General features: G+C 41.6%; 1 protein-coding gene across 1 annotated transcript in view; it reads left to right on the top strand.

Annotated features, from left to right (window-relative positions):
* LOC132426614 (spermatogenesis-associated protein 31D4-like) overlaps positions 1-17,203 on the top strand; it is a 203,268-nt gene continuing 186,065 nt past the window's right edge. The window contains exon 1 of the transcript XR_009519736.1: positions 1-116. The gene's annotated coding sequence lies outside the window, so the exon portion shown is untranslated. The remainder of the gene's footprint in view (positions 117-17,203) is intronic.

Here is a 17,203-nt window from a genome sequence, read left to right as displayed (position 1 = left end):
CCGCCAGCCGCGTCCTCCCGGGCTCGGTGAGGAACTGTTCCTGGAGGAGCCGCGGGACGCCGAAACCAGCCAATGGGAAGCAGGGAGACGCGGAGATTGGCACTGTAGATGGGAAGGTCGGTGAGAAGGAGAGCGGCGGGGCCGGGCTGTCAATCAAAGTAACGTGGGACAGCCGAGGAAGCGCGAGGGAGCGCGCGGGAGCGCGCGAGCGGGAGGGACCCGCGAGTGTGCAGCCGCGAAACCTGGGGGCTCGAGTGTGCAAAAATCCTGCCACTTGTTCACTTTCCCTTTAACGAAAATCCTCAGATCTCAGTGAAAGTAACTCAGAGACTAACCGCGTAGTTTCTAATGAGGGAGAGTGGGTGCTTTTTGCTGGTTCGAGCCAAACGCGTCTTTCGAAGCTGGCCCCTTGTTTGATGCTACTCTTGAAAGTGAGGTTACATTCAAAAATTTCTCTGAGGATTGTTTTTCCTTGAGCTGCCTTTTCGCGGACTCACGAGGAGTGGACTGTGCACTTTGTGGAAAATGCATAATGGGCAACTCATTGGCTGGCGTACGTACACCAGCGGCTTAAGACTAGGCTTCTGATGCCCACGCCCCCTTTTGCACCCAAGGTGGTAGGAATTGGTTTTTATTGGAGTATTTCAAACCACTTTGCAAAAAGATTGGACTGACTTGGTTTGGCGGGAAGGATACCCGCGGTGCTGCCAGGGTAAGGCACACGCGTCCCAGTCACAGATGCGTTGTTTTGCTCGCGGCGCGAAATCTCGGGTCCTTCTCTTGATAGTCCTGATTTCGTTGTGTTGGGAAGTAGAGGGCTGCTGAGAGTTTTAGGGGCCTCTCAGCGACATGACCACGAGTCTGTTTCCAATTACTAGAAACAAAGGGAGACAATGGGATAAACAGCACTGAGACCTGAAAAACCTGTCCTGCCCACCCCATCCCCATAGTTCGGGTGGTACCCCCCCTCCCCGGCAGAAATGTGTAAGGAGCTGAATGGGAAGCGTTGGGTAAAGGACGTGGAAAAAATTCTTATGAGGTGGAACTTGACTTTAAAAGGATTTTGAGATTTTAAATAAACAAGGCATACTGCGTCAATCTCCAGTTTTTGTCTGTTTTTCTAAGTACATCCCACAGAAAACCTTCAATATTGTCGCATTTATACTTGAGTTTAAAGAGCAGTTCAGTTGAGCTATTTCCACATGATTGGTACGTGAATAATGCTGTTTTAGCCAAATGGTGGTGAATTCTTCCATGAGAAAGACACATCCTTGACAAGCATTCATCTTATGTTGGAACATACTAAGTTTTTGGTGTTAATGGCCTCCGTGTTACCATTATTTTACTTTCAAGAGAGTTATGGGAACGCATTTATTTAAACAGAAATACAATTTATTCGAAGATTTGCTTTTACAGAGATCTTTTTCTTGAAATATTGAAAGAATCATTTTAGATAATACATTTCACTGGTGGAGTTCTTAAATATGTATGATATTGATTTGTCTATAATTGGATCAATCCCAAATATCAATAGAAATGAAAAATTAAAGGAGTGATTTTAGCCAGTCTGTACAACACCATAGTAATTCTCAAACAAGTTCAGCATTGTGGCTCATTAAGTGGGGTAAGGGAGGGGTTCTATTATTCATTTTGCTGACATGAGAAATGAATAGGAAGGAAGCACTGCCCCTTTTCTTGGCTAAACTTGGTGATGATGAGAACAAGCTTGCTCCACATACAGAACTTTCTGAACCATACTGCCATGGGCAACTAAGCTTTGCCCGTTGGCAACCTGTGTGCCTTGAAATCATGTAATGAATGGGCCACCTATACCAGTCTGTGGTTGGTTCATCCCATAATCAGCTCCAGGATTGTACAGAAAGTGCTTAGATGCCACAAATATGCCTGTGCATGCTGGGACAACTAGGGCAACTGAGACTTTTCTCTGGCTTACCCAAGCTTTACTTTGATTTACTGGCACACGCTGGTACTTAACTTTAAGTAGAGAAGTTAGAACGGGAACAAAACTGTTGCTACTTCTTTTTCTCTCCCCTCCCCATCCCCTTCAAAATCAGTTCTAACACATTGTTTTTAAATGTTCTCTAATATAACTGTTCACAGCAAACATGTCTACTCACCATATTTCCTAGTTTGCCAAGCGTAAAACTTAGAAATTCTCTTTTAACTAGTGCTTCATTACCAGTAGAGTTTGAATCACCAGGCTTTCTGATTTACTTATGATGTAGTGTCTGGAGAAAAGAAAGAGTTCTGATTTGAAAATTGGAAGGCCTTTAATTGTTTGCATGAAGATGGTCGGTTTTTGATGGCTTCTTTCTCTTACAGCACATCCTCCTTAAGACAGGAGGCTGGGCCCTTTTTCAAGGTCATGTTTTCTATGTGATTGTCATGCTGTAATAATTATACTACAAAACTCTCATCAAACTGCATTACAAATGATGCTGTTTAAACAATCAAGTAGCTTTAATCTTATGTTTTAAATAAATAATATATGTGCAGATTGCCTACAGCCTTTTTAAAGGAAAATAGTCCTACTCACAAAATCTATAATTTTGGTCTGTTGTTTAAAGTCTGTTAACCACAATCTTCTTTACCTTTAACATATTCATATGTTGATGATGTTTTTTACATGAAATAATATTAAGTACCCCTTGTCCATAGGAAATTGTCTCTGAAAAAAGTTCCCTCTTTATCCTCTGCAAAAGAAACAAAAAGATTGCCAGATTATTTATTTTATCATCGATGCATATATGAGTATATTTCCATTCATTTGTTGCTGAGTTATCAAATTTTCAACTCACCAATAGTATAAGTGATTACAAAAACTAGGTCCTATCTATAGTACAGGCGCTAGACACAATGGGAAAAATTATGAATGCTGATCATAGAAATTATGCATCTTTTAAATCTATTACTGTTTTATTTGAAATAAATAATAATTATGCACAGTTTTAAAAGATCACTTTTGTCATTTTCTCTTCCTTTCAGCTGTTATACATTTCCTCATTTGACTTGTTTTTTGCGGTACGCGGGCCTCTAACTGCTGTGGCCTCTCCCGTTGCGGAGCACAGGCTCCGGATGCGCAGGCTCAGCGGCCATGGCTCAGGGGCCCAGCCGCTCCGCGGCACGTGGGATCTTCCCGGACCGGGGCACGAACCCGTGTCCCCTGCATGGGCAGGCGGACTCTCAACCACTGCGCCACCAGGGAAGCCCCTGACTTGTTTTTTTTAACTGGAAGTGTTCTTAAACCTAAGAATGTAGGGTCCAGAAGAAATCTTCCGAGCATTGCTTTAAAACCTTTTTTCCCCCTCACCACTTTACCAAAGAAAAGGGCAGGATGGGCATGGTGGGTGGAGGGGAGAAAGCAAAGAAGAAAGAAAAAAAAAAGTCAGTAGCAGATCCATGCAGCAGTAAAACCTCAAATAAAATCACATCCAAAGAATCTCTTGCGGTTTCACACAATATGGTAAAATTAGAGATTGCAGGAAACCAACTAAATTAAACTGGGAGCATTTGAAGAGAAACGAGCAGACTTTATGAAAATGACACATTGACTGACCAGTATGCTTTTTTTATCAACAATTTCTTTGTTAAGACGCAGATCAAAGGAACCTGCATATGTTTTCATTTTGTTCTAACTAGAAAATTACATCCAGATGTTTAATAGGCATTTGGTTGGTTTTTCAGCATTGATTAGATATGTTGGTTCTGTTTGCTTACAAGTGTAGCCGGATCATTAGCTAATGCAAAGAAATGTTTGCTGTGAGTTGCTAATTAGGGCTTTTGGAAACCCTCCATGCTCAGGAACAATTTGTACAGTGGCCAGAGAACTTGTGGGACTTCGGGAAGTTGTTTTCCTTTCTCTGTCAGGGTGGGGAGAAGCAGACAGCCCAGTTCCCTAATCTCTTTTTGCCTAGGGGGATTGCGATGCTATCCCTGAGGACTGGAGTGCAAATAAATTAGGAAGAGACCACACAGGCACTCCCAAACCCAGAGATAAATGTGCTCTTTCTGGAACCACCACAATGCTGTCTTTGGGGGTTGGGGGAGCAAACATCTAAAATGCTGAACATTAACATGTCGAAGATGCTTGGTGCTAATGTTATCAAATACACAGCCTTTTAAAGTATACTTTAGAGACAGATGGGAAAGCCCTTTATGATAAACGAGTGTACTTGAATTCATTACTGTAGTACTTATAATTGAAAATGTCTCCTTTGCAATTTCAGTACTTTTACAGGGTACAAGAGACCAAGCTTTGGAAGGGGGAGGCTGGGGCTCGAGAAAGGAGTGAGGGCGTGTAATTTTGGAGACGAGGATGAGACTGCGAGGAAATGCAGTGTTTACTTTCACAGCCCACCCATTTGTTTACCTTGTTGAAGCCCCAAAACTTGTCGGAGATTAGCCGTTCACACGGTGTTCAAATAAACTGAGAATTTGAGGCACCAGGCGGATAAACTTCTTAACTGGCCAGTCATGTTTTTAAAAACACTTGGCCTGCGGAAGAACACCACCTCAGCTGGGGCGAATTTTGTTTATGTAAGTCTGAACTTCTACAGAGGTGTAGGTCCAAAATAGCCTGTGTTTAGAAGTCCTCCTAGAGGTGCAGATACAAATGCTCCTCTACATCTCACCGCCCCTTCCAGGCCTGCTTACATCTCTTGCCCATGGATGGCACACGTGTTAATTTGTTAATGTGGACTGGTAAAAGTTGGGATAATACACTTTTTTTTTTTTTAATCCTTTCGGTTTAGCATTTAGCTCAACAGAAGCTGAAGGGCATTTGGTAGACAAAAGAACAAGTAGTTAAAGGAAGTACCTTTGACGGCTCCTTCCTACATATTCGCATAATAGAGCAAACCCTGGCCACTTAATACCCTCTGAAATTACCCACCTTGCTGCAGGCCTTGGACTTGCTAGGAAACCAACCTTAAACAGGGGCACCTTTCCTCTGGCCTTAAAAGCCTTTGCTTTTGGCAGTATTATTTAAATAACTTTTCTTCCTGAAGCTAGCAATTTCTCTGAAGGGTTAAAGCTGAGTTCAGCTAATCTCTGATCACTTGGTGCCCCTCACGGTTGAAGGCAGGTGAACTCTGGAGATGACAAAGGGGCTAGAAAGCAAGTGAATATTCCAGATACCTCCATGGCTTCTAGAATGCTAAGTCTAGACCTAGATGAACAAGCCAAGTGACATAATTACAGAATGTTGGAACATTTCACAAGACGACTGGCCTGGGCTCTTTAAAAAGTCAGCGTCGTGAGAAGGAGAAAAAAAAATTGGGGAAGGACTGTTCCCTAAAAACAAAGACATATGATGAAAATGCAATGTCTGAATCTTTATTGGCTCCTGGTTCAAAAAAGCCCAGCAACTATAAAAGATGTTCTTGGGCAGTTTTAATGTGGACTGGATATTAGATAATACGGAATTATGGCTATTTTTTTTTTTTTAATGTGAGAATTGTGGTCGTGTCAGAGGATGTTCTGAGAGGATGCATGGTGTTACATGCAACATCAAATGATGTCTGCAACTGCAGAAAAAAAGTGTGGAAAAAGAGAAAGCAAATCTGAAAAAAGTCTACAGTTATAGAATTTAGGGATAGAATCTGCAGCTATTCATTTTACTATCCTTTCAACATTTCTGTATGTTTGAAATTTTTCATGATAAAAAGTGGAAAGCCATTTTAGGTTCATTGTCTACATCTTTTTCTTCATATGTTAATGGTAATTCCCTTCGTAGTTAAAAGATTGGCTTATGGGCTTCTCTGGTGGCACAGTGGTTAAGCATCCGCCTGCCAATGCAAGGGGACATGGGTTCGAGCCCTGGTCCGGGAAGATCCCACATGCCGCAGAGCAACTAAGCCCTTGCGCCACAGCTACTGAGCCTGCGCTCTAGAGCCCACGAGCCACAACTACTGAGCACGCACGCCTAGAGCCCATGCTCCGCAACAAGAGAAGCCACCGCAATGAGAAGCCCACACACCACAACGAAGAGTAGCCCCCCTCGCTGCAACTAGAGAAAGCCCGCGTGCAGCAACAAAGACCCAACTCAGCCAATAAATAAATAAATAAAAAGGTTGGCTTATGATGTTTCTACTTTTAAAGAGTACGAAAAAATTGGCAATCTTTTTCTTTCTTTCCCCGGATCATGCTAAACCTATTGTACTAACACCCAAAGCATTACCTGGTGTTTTTCTCTGGATCTTTTAGTTGTTGTATTATGTATGATATTTTATTTTTGTTTGTTTTTTCCTGCAGTCTCAAATGTCCCTTAGTTATCAATTAACATACAACGGAAATCTTTAACTAAATTAGGACATTACATTAGCAATCCTCTAATGCATCGTCCTGTGGACCATCAAGCTCTGAATCACCAGAAAATCTACCATAAAATAAACAACTGCTTACATATTAATAAGGTAGTAGCAAATAAATTTTATTTCAGTTTCTTAATTCCCATTATAAATAGTTGTTCTCCTCACCTTTTCATCACTTGAACCCAGAAATGAAATTTATAAATTGTTAGTTTGATTTGGAAATTTCCTTACTATTTTAAAATATAATGCTGAAACAGATTATTGCTCTGTGTACTAAGCTTTAAATATTAATCTTGTAAAGAAATGAAAATAGCACTACATCTTGGATGCTGATATTATGAACATCTAGAATCACAGAGGCACATATTTCTGATGTGCAAATAAACAGTTTTCCAAAAAGTTGTGAAAAGTGACAAGGCATAATCTGAGGGTTGACAGTTGGAATGCCCCATCCATCAATTTTTTCTCTTTAATCATGGCTATTTAGCATGATTTTGTTTTTCCTCTCACCATTATGTTGACTGAAAGGAAACATTCTGTGACAATGGTAAGCAGATTCCAGTCTGTGCGTGAACAGATTAAATTCACAACTTCCAGTGAAAAACTTGAGTGCATTAAAGGGAGGCAAATATGAAAATATAGGAAAACCAGTACTTTTAACACAGTGTCCAATATATCTAGCCACCATCCACATAAGCAATGCTTATGTAAAATGAAAAAGATAAAAATAACTCTCACCCTGACAGAAAAAGCCCCATGGGGACAGAGTTACCATTCTGGTTTCCCCCATTGGCAGTCTCCACACTTCAAAAGAACTGGCAAGATACAATTGGCACTTGAAAAAGTGTTACGGAACATTGACAAGTATTAGAGAAATGTTGATTAATGTAAACAGCCTGCCTCAAGGAATAATACCTTTCTTAAGAAAACTGGTTTCTAATTAGCATTCCTATGGATATGGGTATCTCCAGGTAACTCCAGGAAGTTTTTCAAGAAGTTATTTGCCTTTGCTGTTGAGTGGGGGCATCAGCATATTTATATCTTTAATTTCTGAAAACTTTAAAAAATTGGTAGGTTAAAAAGTCAATGGACCTTCATAAGAAAGAACAAATTTTGCCATTGGCAGAAACATGGATGGACTTGGAGGGTATTATGCTAAGTGAAATAAGTCACAGAGAAAGACAGATACTGTATGCTATCACTTATATGTGGAATCTAAAAAATACAACAAACTAGTGCATATAACAAAAAAGAAGCAAACTCACAGATACAGAGAACAAACTAGTGGTTAACAGTAGGTAGATGGGGTGGAAGGAGTGGCAGGTATAAACCATTGGGTATAAGAAAGGCTCAAGGACATATTTTACAACACAGGGAATAGCCAATACTTTGTAATAATTGTAAATGGAATATAAGCTTTATAAAATTGTATAAAAAATAAGTAGTCAATCAGTGGACCTTAAAAAGGAAGGAAATTCTGACACACACTACAACATGGAGGACTTTATGCTAGTGAAATAAGCCAGATACAAAAAGACACATACTTCATGATTCTACTTATATGAGGTACCTAGAGTAGGCAAATTCATAGACAGAAAAGAGAACTGAGGTTGTCAGGGGCTGGGGAGAGGAAAGGTTGGGGAGTTATTGCTTAACAGGTACAGAGTTTTAGTTTTGCAAGATGGATAGAGTTCTGTGGATGGATGGTGGTGATGGTACTACCACAGTGTGAATGTACTTAATGACACTGAACTGTGCCTTTCAAAATGGTTAAGATGATCAATTTTATGTGTAATGTTACCAATTATTTTTTTAAAGTCAGTAGGATTCCTTTTTTTGGTTATGTACCAGTTTTACAGTGGATTCTTATCCTATTCATTTCCTGCATACCATTGTTTGTTTATTGAGCACTTAGTACGCCTCAGGCGCTGTTCTAAGTGCTTTATTGTTTGTATTACCTCATTTGACCCTCAAGGCATTTCTATTACCATCCCTATTTTACTGACCAGAAACCTGAGGCCCAGAGTCACTTGTAGGAGAGCTGGGTTTTGAACCCTGGTATTCTGGAGAACTCACTATCAGCCACTGGCCACAGCGAGTACTAGTTACCCTTCAGAGTGCCATTTCTTATTCTCTCCTCAAATCCCTCATTGATCTATTGATAGAAAAACACATACGTATTTTGCTCACAAGCTTCGTAGGCTTTCTTAGTACTTTGGAGGTGAGGTTGATAATTTAAGAATATATATTCCTGCAGACAGAGCTCCCTCGGGGCTCTAGAACTGTGTCTGCCAGCAGAGAAATGCAGCCACCTTCAGTTGTGTGCTTTCTGGCAGCACCTGATCCATACACCAAGTTACAGTTCATCAAGAAAAGATGGGCTCAGTAGCCAGCTGAAGCAGAGGAATGCTAGAGACAGCAAATTTAATTTCAACTAGGACGGTAAAGCAACTGTCCTGATTCACAACGTTGCAAATATTACACTTTTAAAAAATAAAAAAAGCAGGGGGATATATAGAGTTCTGTGATTAATGATGCTTTGGGATGTCCTGGTAATGGTAGACGTGTAGTCTGGGTCCTGATAATATGTTTGGAAACATTTGACCTGTTGAATGTAAATGGATTGTTTCTATCCTCCAAAACCCTCTTAAAATCAATGGATTTTGAGTATCTTTGGCCATGAACCATACTAAGAAATACATTTTAAAAGCCTCAGTTCAGTTCTCTCTCTTTCACATACACAGGGGTCATATACACAGGTAGCAACACAATTTTAAAACATTACTTTAAATTATGTTATTGTACTAGTCAGTGTTCTCCAGAGGAACAGAACCAATAGGAGAGAAAGAGAAGAGATTTATTAAAGGAATCGACCAATGCAGTTATGGAGGCCGTGAATCTGCCATCTGTAAGTCAGAGAACCAGGAAAGCCAGTGGTACAATTCAGTTTGAGTCTGAAGACCTGAGAACCAAGGGGCTACTTGTGTAAGTCCCAGAGTCCGAAGGCTAGGGAACCAGGAGCTTGACATCCCAGCTCAAGAAGAGAGGAGAGCTCGCCCTTCCTCCTTTTTCTCTGTTTGAGGCCCCCAATGGATTGGATGATGCCCACCCGCATTGGTGATGGTGATCTTGACTTAGTCTACTGAATCAAATGCTTACTTCCAGAAGTGCCCTCACGGACACACCCAGACTGCTTTGGAAGCTCTCTGAGCATCCCTTAGCCCAGTCAAGTTGACACCTAAAGTGAACCATTACAGCTATAGAATTTTTCAATTTGATTATTAACTACTTCAGCTTATGGAAAGTCATTAACCCCAAAACCATATTCATGCAAAATGGTGACACAAGTCTACTCAATAACATTAGGACAGATTGTTCCTTCCTTTACATTTTTGGCAATGATAACTCATAATCCCTACCTTAAATGCCGCTGCAGAGTTCCAGATCAATAGGATTCGAAGCTCTTCAGAGAACTTCCTGCATAATTCTTTTGTCACTCCCTTCTCTGCTGGCCCTTTTCTGCCTCAAGTTTCCATCTCCGCTCTCAGGATCCCCATCCTATCACCCACATCCCATGGCATCCCTCATCCTCCTTCCTGCCCCATCCCACCCCAAGCCTAGAGTGTTTTAACAAAAAGAGTACCAGACTCAGAAACAGAGGGTCCTGAAATGGAATCGCTATCTGCCTCTTACTGTATGACCTAGGGCAAACTACTCCCCTCTCTGAGCATCAGTTTCCTCACCTATAAAACCAGGAAAACAGCACAGGTCTCTCAAGGTGGTTGCATGGACTGAAAGAGATAAGCTGAGATAACACAGTATCCTACTTCACTCAGTGCTTGATCCTGAGAACCTTGTTCCTTTCCCTCTTTTGCCTGGGGCTTGATGAAGGCCCTACCCTAGGTTACTAGGAGCTGGGGGATTACCACCCCTGCTATTATGCATCCTTGAAAATCAGATAGCACAGATTCTAAAAGTGTGTTCTGTGGAACTCTAGTCCAACCATGGCCCAATACTCTGGGGCCCAAGAAATACGTCACCATGGTGTTTCTTGGAGGCAGGAACCATGGATCTTGAATGTCTTCCCATTCATAGACTGTCTCATATTCAAGGAAAAACACCCCTGGTACATATATCTTTTTTGGAAGTGAAAATACAATTTGGGGTGGGAGTGCTATGAAAACAAATAATGAACAACATACAATGGTTATTCTGGGTGGCTAAATGCCCTGAGTTCCCCATTTAGATAATATAATAAGAAAAATGTGGCTAATCAGTGAGAGGTTAATGGAATTATGTCTCAAATACGTTCTTCTTGAGTGCCACACCATCTCACCCAATGAATGTGAAGCTGTGCGTTGGAAAGACCTTGAGAAACACATACAGAAATTATAATATCTAATCAGTCAATTAGATATTTTTTGGGGGGGGTAGGAGTTTATTAATTAATTACTTTTGCTGTGTTGGGTGTTCATTTCTGTGCGAAGGCTTTCTCTAGTTGTGGCAAGCGGGGGCCACTCTTCATCGCGGTGCGCGGGCCTCTCACTATCGCGGCCTCTCTTGTTGCGGAGCACAGGCTCACAGGCGGAGCACACGCGCAGGCTCAGTAGTTGTGGCTCACGGGCCTACTTGCTCCGCGGCATGTGGGATCCTCCCAGACCGGGGCTCGAACCCGTGTCCCCTGCATTAGCAGGCCGATTCTCAACCACTGCACCACCAGGGAAGCCCAGTCAATTAGATATTAACTGAACTCTTTTGAGGAATGTGATCTGGCCTAGGATTCTTTTTGAACTGGGAACTTCCACTTTGCTTTCACATCATCTATTTTATTAGTGATGGCCGCAGCCTCTCAATCTGTGAATAAGGTTCAGTGAGAACTGATGAGCCCTGCCTAAGTAAGAATCCTAATGGCCATGGGTTGCTGTTCTGCAGTAGAAGTCAAACTCAATTATCTTTAAATTCAACAATTCTCTGTCAACCAAGGGTCGCTTTAGGACCTCTTCTATGTGTCTTTCTTCATTGGAAATCTTTTGTTTGAAATCAGGCCTACTTTAGAAAGACAAAAAAATTGAAATACAAAACCTTCATGTATGAGGAGAGTGAAAGGAAAAGAAGGGATTTTTCTTTCTAGATTTGGCTTTTTCCAGTAAGGATGATTAAACCATCGGGTAAACAATCTTGGCTACTCAGATCAGACTAAAAAAAAAAAAAAATCCAAAACCCTCATGATTTATAAAGCATAGTGTGCTTAGCACTGCTGTGTACAGAGACCAGTTCTACCAGCTTTTACATCTCTGTTGCTCCCTCCCCCGACCGCAGCCATTTAAGGGGGAGTTCTATTTGGGAAGATAGAACAAAGCCTATTTTTATGCTGTGAACAGTGCAGAGCTCCCAGTGGTGGAGGAGGGGAGAAGAGGAACGAATAATGGACAAGGAAGAGAAGGTGGTACTTAGTTCTCCTTAAATTTTACTTAGTAAGAATTCCTTCAGTGTCAAATGGGAAGCATATCTAGAATCTGCAGTCTGTCAACTCGTATCCAGTGTCTTCAAACAAATCCCAGGAAACACAGACCTCTTTTTCAATAAACATGTTCACATAATAATACATTAACAGACATTAGGACCAGCATGGACTGGAAGGTCTACAGTTACACTGGGCTAGAATTATGAAATTCTTTCTAGGAATGAAGTATGCTCATTTCCATCATTCTTTTGGGTTGAGTATGGAAGACAACATGGTTTGGGGGAAGGGCCAGGGGTGTGGGTGTTGGTTGTGGATGGAAGATGTTAATGATGGGAACTTTTTATTTCCAGTGCAAAAAGAGCATAAGATGTTCCTCCTGTGAAGCCTATCATCCACATTCTTGAAAAGTGTTTTGAAAGGATTCTGCATAGTTCTACAATCTCATCAGATACCCAGTAGGAATCTCAAGCTGGATTTAGTTTCACTGAATTTAGCTCAGTGGTCTATATAGTTCTTCCATATGAAAAGGGAATCAGTAGGGCAACAGCCTCTTCAAATATTGGCTTTAGTACTCAGAAAAGTACAGATCCTGTGCAATCCAGCAAGCCTTTAAAGTGAATGGAATTTCTTTGGTGAAGTGGGTTTTTTTCCAGCCACAACAACTCTTTTAGGGGCTAATGCCCTACTCATGAAGCTCCACTTGTAGACCTTTTCACGAGGCGTCTAGATAGTATCATTCACCTGGGCTGTTGGTCCTCAGTAGGTGGACATTTTCTACTTTTTTAATTCATTAAGACTTAGCTGCCCCATGTTTCATTTGGGGGGATTAAATGGAAATTAAAAGTTATGATGCATAATTCATTCCAGGTAACAAGTTATGAACCAATATGTTTATTTGGATGTACCAAAAACACGGTTCTGTCCTGGCTTTGAGAACATTAGGGACTATATAAAAGTTAATTCCTCTTTCAGAGAGCGCACAGTATAGCTGGGAAATCAAACTTATACTTCATTTTTTAAAATTTTATTGAAGTATAGTTGGTTTATAACGTTGTGTTTAATTTTTGCTGTACAACAAGGTGACTCAGTTATACATATATATATATACATTCTTTTCCATTATGGTTTATCAAAGGATATTGAATATAGTTCCCTGTGCCATACAGTAGGACCTTGTTGTTTATCCATCCTATATATAGTAGTTTGCAGCTGTTAATCCCAACCTCCCAGTCCTTCCCTCCTCTCCGCCTCCCCCTTGGCAACCACAAGTCTGTTCTCTATATCTGTGAGTCTGTTTTTGTTTTGTAGATATGTGCATTTGTGTTGTGTTTTAGATTCCACATATAAGTGATATCACATGGTATATGTCTTTCTCTTTCTGACTTACTTCGTCCTTGTTGGTTATCCATTTTAAATATAGCAGTTGTACATGTCAATCCCAAACTCCCTATTTATCACTCCCCAACGAGCTTCCCTCCTGATAACCATAAGTTCGTTATCTAAGTCTGTGAGTCTGTTTCTGTTTTGTAAATGAGTTCATTTGTATCTTTTTTCTTTAGATTCTGCATATGAGTGATATCATACGGTATAAGTGATATCATATGGTATAAACGATATCATACAATATTTCTCTTTCTCTGTCTGACTTAACTTTACTCAATATGACAATCTCTAGATCCATCCATGTTGCTGCAAATGGCATTATTTCATTCTTTTTAATGGCTGAGTAATATTCCATGTCATATACACACACACATATACCGCATCTTCTTTATCCATTCATCTGTCGATGGACATTTAGGTTGTCTCCATGCCTTGGCTATTGTAACTAGTACTGCTATGAACATAGGAGTGCATCTGTCTTTTTGAATTATAGTTTTGTCTGGGTATATGCCCAGGAGTGGGATTGCTGGATCTTATGGCAACTCTGTTTTTATATACTTACACTTTAAATGATGAGTACGAACAACAACAAAAAAACTTTAAGACAGTTCATGCTGAGGATCAAATGAGTGTTACGTTCAATGAGCCCTGTAGGAATTAGTGGAGCCATGTGCCCAGAAATGGTATCATGAAGTCTTCAGTACCTCACTGAGGGGCTCAGATTCTTTCAGGTGGCACTGGGCCTTGATGCTATGCTACTGGTAGGGCACAACCAAATACTGACATATTTCATTCTCTCATACAAATAAAGACTAATTTTACTAGCAGAAAATGGCTCATAGCTATGCAGTTTAAAGTAAAAGCCATGAATACAGCTTCATGAAAAATCTGGCTATCGAGCTAGGCCTGGACAACTGTCTTTGAGCTTTGCCAATAATATTTGTTTTCTACTCCTTAATTCCTTCCAAATACTCATAGCACCAAAGGTATAAAAAACTTATAGGGGGGCTTCCCTGGTGGCACAGTGGTTGAGAGTCCGCCTGCCCATGCAGGGGACACGGGTCCGTGCCCCGGTCCGGGAAGATCCCAAATGCCGCGAAGCGCCTGGGCCCGTGAGCTGTGGCCGCTGAGCCTGCGCATCCGGAGCCTGTGCTCCGCAATGGGAGAGGCCACAACAGTGAGAGGCCCGCGTATGGCAAAAACAAACAAACAAACAAAAAAACCTTATAGGGTGAAGATTTAAGTGTAAAAGTTCTATCCATTAACTTAATTGGATCTTCAGTTGGTGAAGAACGGGCACAAAGAAGGCTGTCATTGTTCGATTTTAGCGATGAATTACTTTGGCCCAGCTCCTGAAACACTCGTATCCCCTGAAGCATAATTTTGGGACCATTTGCAAACTGTAGGAGTGATCAGAGGGGGATCTTCAGGTGCCAGGTTGAAGGAAGATGCCTTTTGGCACCTTTATAGTCCTCCGCTATCATCATCATCATTTTCTGGTGGTCATTCCTGAGTTCACTGGTCTAAGTACTTTATACATGAATTCATTTATTCTTCACAACAATTCTAAAATCGGTACTATTATCACCTCCTGTGCTGGTTAATTTTACGTGTCAATTTGACTATGCCCAGATAGCTGTTAAAACATTACTTCTGGGTGTGTCGGTGGGAGTGTTTCTGGAAGAGATTAGCATTTGAATCAGTAGACCAAGTAAAGAAGATAGTCTTCACCAACATGGGTGGGCATCATTCAATGGGTAGAACAAAGAGGAAGGGCAAATTTGCTCTTTGCTTGAGCTGAGACAGACATCTTCTGCCCTCCAACATCAGCACTCCTGGTTCTAGAGCCTTAGGACTTCGACTGAATTACACACTGGCTTCCCTGTTTCTCCAGCTTGAAGACTGCAGATTGTGGGGCTTCTCAGCCTCCACAGTCATGTGAGCCAATTCCTATAATAAATCTCCCCTCATCTCTCTTTCTCTCTGCATATATGTACATCCTATTGCTTCTTTTTCTCTGGAGAACTCTGTTACAACTCCATTTCACATATGGGAATACTGAGGCACAGAGAGTTAATAGCTTTCCCCAAATCTCACAGCTAGTGGGTGGCAGAGCCTCTCTGCAGTCAGCATTCCTTAAGCAGGGTGCCTGCCACCCCTCAGGTAGATTAGTGACTACCCCTTTGAGCTAAGTCCTAACTTCTGGGTTTAACTGAAGGAGCTGGACCTGGAGAAGTCCAGTTCCTGTCACCCAGGAGCATGAGAAAAGCCCTGGAAGAAGAGAGTCCTCTTGAGCTCACGGACAGTAGCGGCAACACAAAAGTGGCACATTTTTGAACAGGCGCAAGATTTGTCAAGATAAACTACATCTGCTCTGATTCTTTCCTGGCATCCTTTTTTCTTCACTTCCAGTCCTTAAGGAAATTGAAGCAGCTTGTAGTAAGGCTTGTTCTTTCCCAGGGCTTCTCGGTCTCCTGTGCAGTTAGTTTGAGTGGGCAAACGTGCGCTTTACCACAGGGAAGGGAGAATAGACACGGTTGGAAAATGTGCCTGGTAGCGCTTCTAGGAGAGGGGATTTCTCCTCCCTCTCATCACAAATGGTTACTCTGGGAGACTCCCTTTTGCCCTTGGATTTCCACCCCCTTTCTACTCTCTTCTTGGCCTCCTCCCTCACCGTCCTCCATTCCCTCCAAATGACAACCTTGGACACATTTATTGAAGGGTGTCGTTACTGTAAGACACTATGTTCCGTCTTTCTCTATTTTGCTTCCTGCCGTCCTGAAGCACCAGGCTAGTGTTCCCAGTGCATTCTGAGGATACTTAGACTAACGAGGTAAACAGAGGTAGGGAGCCTTGCTTAGGAGTCCTGGCCTTGGCCCCGGCTTTCTCTACACATGAACCAGAGACGCACTGATTTCGAAGTGCGTAGGTGTGGGAGCTGGTTATGTCACTTGCCCAGCTAGTTCTTTTTCCCCATTTGGCTGTTCAGGGTGTTTCTGTTCTTCCCTTCAGCAAAGATCCCTGGAGGAGTAGAGAGGGCAGTGACAGGAGCTGTACCTCAGAACCCTTTTCTGAACTTCTGATATCAGGAGGACAGTGTTAGGTAATGCTAACTGGCTGGGGTAAGAGAGGCAAAGGTATGTAGTCCCGACAGAGCCCACAAATGGACTGGCTGTACCTTTGTCAATATTGAATCAAGAGCCATAAAATATTTCATCTTCTCTAATCCAATAATCCCACTGTTGGAACTGTGTCCGAGGAAAGAGTTCAAAGTAAGACAAGATAATTACAAGTACACCTGGTGCCCAGATCTTAGTTTCTAAATACTGTTATGCATGGATGGGTAACACAGCCCCTTGGAGAAATCACTCATTCTGATCTGGGGCAGGGAGACCTCTCACTGTCAATAAGTAAAATGGTGCTCAGAGGATGAAGAGTTTTGGGTGGAGAGGTAGTGAATTCTGCTTTGGCTTGAGTTTGGGGTAGCTGGGAGATAAACAGCTGGAGATGTTCAGTGGGGGATGCATAGATGTGGATATGTAGGTCTGTGTAGACATATAGGTATAAATATAGACATGGTGCAAATGGATAATAGGGGCCGAATAGTTCCCTACATCACTTTGCAGAAAAATTCTCTCAGATGCTTGGGAACATGCGTATTTCTGGGACCCACCTCGGGGAGCAGGACAAACTGCATTTTAAGGTATTCTCCAAATCACATTTTGTGCACGTATCAGTCTAAGAAATACTTATTTAAAAGATTGTGAAAATGCAAAGAGCCATTATGAGACTGAGAAGATAGAGAAGTAAGAGGTAGCCCTGGATAATGCAGTCCACAGAGCCAGGAAACAGAGTGTTTTACTGCAGAGCCCTGGACCATGTTGCTGAGAGGGCAAAAGAGTTACTACAAGCATAAATGTAAAAAGAAAAGCCATAAAAGAATAGAAGAACATATGGGTAAAATTTTACCTGATCACAAGATAGAGAGCTTTGTAAGCATAAAAGCAAAGGAAGAAAACAAAGT

Source organism: Delphinus delphis, chromosome 6 (assembly GCF_949987515.2).
Source record: "Delphinus delphis chromosome 6, mDelDel1.2, whole genome shotgun sequence".
In the NCBI taxonomy this organism is placed as follows: Eukaryota; Metazoa; Chordata; class Mammalia; order Artiodactyla; family Delphinidae; genus Delphinus; species Delphinus delphis.
The sequence above is the reverse complement of the archived record's forward strand: the minus strand, read 5'-3'. Positions and strand labels throughout refer to the sequence as shown.